This window comes from Meleagris gallopavo, chromosome 1 (assembly GCF_905368555.1).
Source record: "Meleagris gallopavo chromosome 1, MGAL_WU_HG_1.1, whole genome shotgun sequence".
NCBI classification, from domain to species: Eukaryota; Metazoa; Chordata; class Aves; order Galliformes; family Phasianidae; genus Meleagris; species Meleagris gallopavo.
This window is the reverse complement of record NC_139404.1, coordinates 48,040,814-48,049,026: the sequence shown is the minus strand read 5'-3', so window position 1 is coordinate 48,049,026 and position 8,213 is coordinate 48,040,814. Positions and strand designations below refer to the sequence as shown.

Sequence of the window (8,213 nt, the reverse complement as noted above, 5' to 3'; positions counted from 1 at the left end):
TTATTTCTTTTTGCTTTAGGATAGATCCTCACTGAAGCTCCCATTCAGGTCTTCAGATATTCTTTGCTTCTGTTTCTTCAGAATTTACAAACCAAACTTGTTTTTTCTTTCCCACCTGATTTCATTATCGACTTTCCATCTCTCTGCTTTTATACTGAGAAAGTGCACATGATGCTATTAACAAGCTGTGTGAACTGATAGTGACCTCTCTATTGTGGCATTTCATCTAGATCTTTGTGCTCCATTACCTATTCTCTTTTAATAAAGCAAATCTGTTTCAGCTCTGCATTTCATAATTGTATTCTCTTTCTGGAAGTACTTGTTCACCTTCTTGGTGAACAAGTGATACATGGTGATTGTACCAGATCCCATCTCTCCCTTTGTAGGATTTGATTCAAACACCTTGCTAGTCCCCATGCTTCATTCCCATTCCCAGGCATTTTGTCCCCTCTGCACTGAGGTTTTGGCAATCACCCATGCTACACAAATTGCTTCCCACCCTCCCTTCCCCCCCCATCCTTTTCAAACATCTGCTTTTCCTAATACAATCTTTTTTTTTTTCCAGATTCCTCAATCTTTTCCCACTTTTGAACTGCCTGGCCCATCTGAAGAACTTGGTGTGATTTTCTCCTCCAGCAGTCAGAGAAAACCTTTATGCAAATTCTGATCTAGGTGCCTAGTCCAAAAATTATAAGAAACTTTTTCATCGCTTTCTTGAACTCTCCAGAAACTGGTTTGAAGATTTCCATGCATGAGGAGTTCCTTTCCATTTCTGAACCACAAGTATCTGCACAGTCTTCTTTAACGTATCTTCCTTTCTTTTTCTGTCTGGAGTAAACCTGGGTCATTCTTGTGAGGCTTTTATTTTGTTCATATAGTTCTTTTGTTTTAATGGAAATTTTGGTAGACATTGTGCTACTTACTCATACTCCTTTTTGCATCCCCACTTGGAGTCTTCTTAGTTTTAACTAGAGTGTTACCGCAGCTTCAGCAGAACATGACTGTCCTCTGAATAGAATAGAAAAGCAAGTTTTGAGTTAAAATAAATAAATAAATAAATAAATTTAAAAGTCCACTCTTCAGAATGCGTATTAGATCTTTTACCCATCCCTGTGCTGGCAAAGTTGTTTTAACGATAACCTCTGTAGTGCAGAGTAGGGGGCCAATAGCTATTTCTCTACCATACTATGTTTTTCTTCTGCTCCATGCCAGACCTGTGACCAGAACCTGATCAGGGTTCAAACAGAACTCTGGTACTGCCATAGCCCCCAGCCAAACCCTTCCTAAATTACATACGTGTCTAGTTCGGCTGGAAGGACTGGATTTAGTGCATCTAGCATTTGGGCCTGTTTAATCGATATTTTCTCCTGTTGGAAGGCCTATTGTTCTGTTCTACCTCAACCCCATACTTGTCCTTTTTTTGTTAGTCAATATAGTGATTTTATCATTTGTGCTAAGTAGTGTGTAAAGTATCACCAGTATCCCATTACACCCCAAAACCCCTGAAACTACTTCAGTGTCGTGGGATCTGGGAACACCTGGACCTTATCTGTGATTGAATTGGGTAAGACGTTGGTCTCACCCAGCAAGACAACATCTAGAAATTTGACTGATAGCCCTGGTCCTTGTACTTTTGTTTATAGCCCACCCTTTTTCTTGTAAGTGGGTAGTTAATGAGGTTACAGCCTCCCCTAATGCCTCCGTTGAGTCAGATGTTAACGTGAGATCATCAATGTAGTAGTTCATTTTGATGGTAGATGATTTGTTCCTGTTTGTCAAATCACACGCAACCGGACTATGACAAAAGGTGGGCAAATGCACATACCATAGAATCATAGAATCATAGAATCACAAGGTTGGAAACGACCTATAAGATCATCTAGTCCAACCATCTTCTCATTATCACTGCTACCACAAGCTACTAAACCATATCTCGCAGCTCCTCATCCATACACCTCTTAAACACTGCCAGGGACGGCGACTCCACCATCTCCTTGGGCAGCCATTCCAGTGCCTGACCACTGTCTGGGAGAAAAAGTTTTTCCTCATGTCTAACCTAAACCTTCTCTGGTACAACTTGCAGCCATTTCCCCAGGTTCTGTTCATTGCCTGGGAGAAGAGGCCAAACCCCTCTTCACCACAACCTCCCTTCAGGAAGTTGTAGAGTGCAATGAGGTCTCCTCTGAGCCTCTTCTTCTCCAGACTAAACAATCCCAGCTCCCTCAGCCGCTCCTCATAAGACTTGTGCTCCAGACCCCTCACCAGTTTCGTTGCCCTTCTCTGGACACGCTCCAGGGCCTCACTGACTTTCCTGTAATGAGGGGCCCAAAACTGAACACAATACTTGAGGTGCCTCACCAGTGCTGAGTAGAGGGGGATGATTACCTCCCTGCTCCTGCTGGCCGCACTAATTCTAATGCAGGCCAGGATGCCGTTGGCCCTCTTGGTTACCTGGGCACACTGTCGGCTCATGTTCAGCCGAGCATCAACTAACACCCCCAGGTCCCTTTCCTCTTCATAATCATCCAGCCACTCGTCCCCAAGCCTATAACGCTGCATGGAGTTGTTGTGGCCAAAGTGCAGAACCCGACACTTGGCCTTGTTGAACCTCATCCCATTCACCTCAGCCCAGCGATCCAGCTTATCTAGATCCCTCTGTAGGGCCTCCCTACCCTCAGGCAGATCAACACCACCTCCCAGCTTGGTGTCATCTGCAAATTTACTGAGGGTACACTCAATCCCCTCATCTAGGTCATCAGTGAAGATATTAAACAAGATGGGCCCCAGTACCGAACCCTGGGGGACACCACTTGAAACAGGTCGCCAGCTGGACTTAACTCCATTAACCACTACCAATTGGGCATGGCCCTCTAGCCAGTTTCTTACCCAAAGGAGTGTATACCTGTCGAGACCACGGGCAGCCAGTTTCCCCAGAAGAAGCCTGTGAGAGACCGTTTCAAAGGCTTTGCTGAAGTCTAGGTAGACTACATCAACAGCCCTTCCCTCATCTACCAGTCTGGTCACCCAATCATAGAAGGAGTTGAGGTAGGTCAGGCACGACCTGCCTTTCACGAACCCGTGCTGGCTGGGCCTGATCCCCTGGACACCATGCGTGCCATGCGATCTCACCCAAGATGATTTGCTCCATTACTTTCCCCGGTACCGAGGTCAGGCTAACAGGCCTATAGTTCCCTGGATCCTCCTTATGGCCCTCCTTGAAGATAGGAGTCACATCAGCAAGCCTCCAATCCTCTGAGACCTCTCCAGTTAACCAGGAGTGCTGATAGATGGCTGAGAGAGGCTCAGCAATCACCCCTGCCAGCTCCTTCAGCACCTAAGGGTATGGCTTGAAAAGTCCACTGCCTGCTCTCCCACGAGAATGCAAACTAGTTTTGGGATTCCTTAGCAATTGGAATGCTGAAAAACACATTTGCTTGATCCAGAGCACAATGATATGTTTCTGTTTCTCAGTGGATACATGAGGGGGGCAATGTTGGGTACAGCCATGTGGATTGCAATGTGACTTTATTCAGTTCTCTGTAGTCTACTGTCATTTGCCATGTACCGTCTGACTTCCTGACTGGCCATATGAGGGAGTTCTATGGGCTGTGTGCAGGTCCTTACTCTCTCAAGCTCCTGCATAGTCTTACTGATTTCCTCTTGCCCTGCTGAGAGTCTATATTGTTTTGTATTTGTGATCCAGTATGTTTGTGGTAAACACATGAGCACAGTTTTCATGTGGCTCCTTAAAATTACCTGAACAGCCCAGATGTTAATACATCTTTCCCTCAATCTGAACTCTCCCCACATTGGTCTGGAGAGTCAGACCCCAGAGAATGTCTGTCCCCAATATATATTCTGGAATTGGGGTAATAGACGCCCTGTCCTCCTGGGGTGGGAGAAGCCCAATCCCCAGTTTAAACCAAATTTGGGTTATAGGGATAATCTGTCCCCCAAATTTTTCTGTCATTGCTTTAGTGCCCAGAAATTTATTTGGGTCACCATATATGACTGATGGTTTCTGCTCTAGTATCCAGTAGCACCATAACATACTGAATATTCTTCTGGGACCAATGAATTGTTATTTCAACATAGGGCCTCCAATCCTCTCTAAAGACCCTAGTTCTAGGGAATTTTGTCTCCCTTGTCATGCCATAGCTTGGCCATCCCCAAGTCTTTTTCCTCTGATTGCTCAGCCACAGCTGTCCAGGCTATCTGAAAAGGCTTTTTCTTTTTCTTTTTTTTATGGGATTATGAAATCCTCTAGATGCCATGTTTCTTATGGAATAATTTCTGTGATTATAATTCTTTCCCTTTTAAGGAAGGATTTGAATCTTTGTCAGTTAATTGTCTCCATAATTGTAATAGGACCTGATGAAGCTGTCAATCTTTTTAAATTGAATTCCTTCCCCAATCAGGTTTTTGAACAGTTCTTTTCTTGTGACCCTAATGGGTCCAGATTGGATTACTTTAGGATCCAGTCTCCTAGACTGTGTTTGCAGATGGACTTCTGACCTCTCCACCACTATTCAGACACTGCATCTTTCCAGTAGGTGCTCTGTCTCCCCCAAATCCTGTTTTGGGCAGCCTATTGTGTTACAGCCTCCAAGGCCACTAGGAGGTTCAGTGCAGATACCAAAGTACCATACTGGTGTGATGGAGCTTGTTGCAGGATGAGATTTCTCATTGCTGCTGAAAATCGTATTGGATCAAGACTTTCAAAGGTATCCTCATAGACTGCGTCTTTCATACCTAGTTCTCTATTATAGTTTCCAGTCTTCCATAGATGACCAAAAAACTGCATTTAAAGGTATATTGTTTTTATTTGTTATTGTATATGTTATTGTATATGTATATGTTATTGTATATGTTATTTGGCAGGCAGCTATCAGCCATCGACTTAATGAATGATTTTCCTTATTATGTTGGACCGTCGTCTATAATCTTTGCATGAGGGCAGAGTGAGTAGTAATGGATGTCAGTTTTGAAATTTCTAGTATGTTTACTATGATGCTGTCTGCCCCCCTGTCCCAAAATTGGAGCAGCCATACTGGTACACTTTCTCTTGTTTTTTTTTTGCTTTAATCCCTGTACCAGATCCGTAAGTACAGCTGCCATACACTGGCACACCGTTATATGAAATGTGATTTGGGTAGAGGGCTGTTGGTTGGGGGGCATCACCACCAGTTTTTCTTGCATTTTTTTCACTTTTTGAGTAACAGTTGGTCAGATCTCAAAGGGATCTGACTCAAGTGGAACCCTGAGATCTGACCCTTGAGTTCTTTCATTTAGAAATTCTAGTTTATGCACGTTCCCTTGTTCAGGGTCCTTGGTACTTTCTAAAGAGATTTTTCAGACCATTTGTAGGGGAATGATCAGACTTGGCTTTCTTCCTCATCAGTATTATGACCTGTCATTCAGATTTTTCAACTCTTTCTTGTAGTAGTTGATTTTAATTGGCCAAAGCTTCTTCAGATATGTAAAACTGATTTAAAGCCATCAACGATGGCTATGCCACAGTGGATGCAGCCAACTGTTGTTCTCTGGTAATCACTATGACTTTGCCAAGACTGTGAAAATACTCGGCAATGCAGGCTGGGGACTCACAGATATTTCTTCTATCCCGCAAGGGGCTCAATTTTTCAATTATAGAAGCAATCCCATGATCTTGAGAATCCCAGGATGTGCCCCGGCAAGATCTCATTCAAGAGGGTGGTCTTTCCCCATCCAAACCACCCCATTATGTTACTTAGAAATGCCATATTAGTATTTCAGGAGTCTTTTGATGGAGTACCTTTAAAGGGTTAAACTCCCGCCTGACTTGCCACTTATGTGCAGCAGAAGGCAGCGTCAGTTCCTTCTACTGGGATACAAGCACTGTGGAGCAATAGAAGATAACAAAGAAGAAAAGATAGCTCACCCCTTCCAATAACCAGTAGTAGCTCAAGAGGAGTGTGGTCTCTATCCACAGAGATACTGCTCCCTCAGCTGCTAACCCTTAAATGAGAGTAAGGAGGAGTGGACTCTGGGTCCGGTCACTGAGGTGCATTGCTTGCACCTGAACTCTCTGGTTTAGGCACACTTTCTCACCTGGTGTTCAACCATTGGTTCAGGCTGTGATCTGGCAATTCTACTGTATCCTGCCATGTCATTAGGCAAAATTTCCCTTATTTCCACATAGAATACTTCTAGGCTGGTGAAGATGCAGTGACACAAAAGGGAGGGAACATAAGAGAGGGAACTGTCATCAGTTCAGGAAGCAGTTGCTGCTTATATACGGGGTGGACAATGCAAACAGAGCCATGATAATCTTTGTACCACTCAGGCCCTCATTCAGGGAACTAGAACGTTAAGCAGAGTATGGGCAGCCATGGCTCTGCCAATCTAAAGGTAACTGCAATAAGAATTAAGAGGAAAAATAATTTTTTCAGTCTTAACAACGCACTGACAGAGGAAGAAAAATCTACTAGAAAAGCAAAGTGTATTTGAAATGTATTTGTAATGGCTTTCTACAAGCCTGAATTCATAATGGGTATGGGAAGTGATGGTCCTAGTGGCAGCTGGCTTGGGAGAGAGTGGCACTGTAACACCAAGTGTATCAGAGTGAACCCCAGACAAGTCAGTTCTCAAACTGCACAGAGAACTGGGATGGTGTCTGCTGTGGCAAACCAAGGGAGTGAAACAAGAAATTCTTACCTCAGGGAATCACTACATATATCTGCTTGGTGTATTGTGGATCACATGAGCTTCTGACTACCAGAAAGAAATATGCTGTGTAAAGTTACTCATAACAAGCCTGTCCCTGAATATGTGTGTTTAGTATGGCAGAATGTTTGCTTATTGGAAACAATGCTGCCAACCCAAACATACAGAAATCGTGTGCCAAGCCTCCTCTCTGAAAGCAAGATTGCCTTTGAAATTTTCAAAATTACAAGATTAAGCCACCACCACCAACAACCTAAAGCAATACATTTTGGCTTCTTTTTATCTGCCTTCTGGTCTTAAAGCACTTATTGTTTGTTTGCAAGTTCACTGCATTGTCATAAAAACTAGGAATGTGTTTGAAAAACTTAAGGCTCAGACTGTTGGGTAATTACCCAACTATAGCCTCTGCAAGGCTCATGAAGCCATCAGGTAGCCCAAGAGTTGTACTCCATTTGATTCCTCTGGACTGTATGACTAGGAAGATCCAACAGCCAACTCTCCTCCATTTTATAGGTTTTTCACATGATGCCATATGGTATGGAACTATCCCTTTGTCTAGTTTAGCGCAACTGTCCTGGTTCTGTCCCCTCCTAGCTCCCTGTCTCTGCCCAGTCCCTTTACTGGCAGGGCAATATGAGAAGCTGAAAAACTGAAATGTGCTTGGTTCCATGCGGTGCTGCACAGCTGAAACATCAGTGTGTTATCAACATTGTTTTTCTCCTAAAGCCAAAACATAACGTCATACCAGATGCTGGGAAGAAAATTATGTCCCAGCTGAAACCAGGACACTAGGTAAAGTGATTTAAGATGCCCCAACCTTAACTGTTCAGTTTCCTCCAGCACTGGCAACTTCTGCCTCCCCAGCTGAACTGGTGGGATGTGGAAGATACTACAGTAAAATGTCACGTCACCTTCCCCAGCAATTTAAGCTCGGATAATGGACTTTGAACAACAGTGGATGAGAAACACTTGCATCTTCTGCACTCTTGGCAGTGGGAGTAAGGATCCTACTGATCAGGATGAGGAGACAGAGGGGTGATGTGCATCTGTAGAATTGTAATGTCTTAAGACACCTTCAGTTCTCTGTGTGTCTAACCCAAGGCAAATCTGTAAAGGCATTGGCAATGTGGCTTGATATTACAGACACTGGAAGCTCCTGCCTCAGAGGGGCTTTCTGCTTTCTCAAGAGAGACTGTCATAACCTGTAGTGCAGGAAGGAGTATGCATGAGAAGCAGAGTGAGCAAAAGAAACCATTTTGGGTTTTACATCTGTTTTAGGTAGGAAGCTGCATCCCAACTGGGCAATAATGTGTCTTCCGCTTCATCACTACTCTACTTCTTTCTGTGATTAGATCCAGATGGAGCTGTTTCACACAGGGATCTCTGGCTGTATGCTGCTGCTGCTGCAGCTTTGATTTAAGTGCCCTGTATTTGGAGTCAGATCCCGATCCACATCAAAAAGCAAACAAACCCCAAGAGTAGGAATGCAGATGATGTATTAATATAAG

The 8,213-nt window shown here is 43.8% G+C and overlaps 1 pseudogene; it reads right to left on the bottom strand.

Moving 5' to 3' along the window:
- Positions 1–4,588: 4,588 nt before the first annotated feature.
- LOC146545295 (uncharacterized) lies at positions 4,589–5,762 on the bottom strand (annotated as a pseudogene).
- Between the last annotated feature and the right edge of the window lie 2,451 nt (positions 5,763–8,213).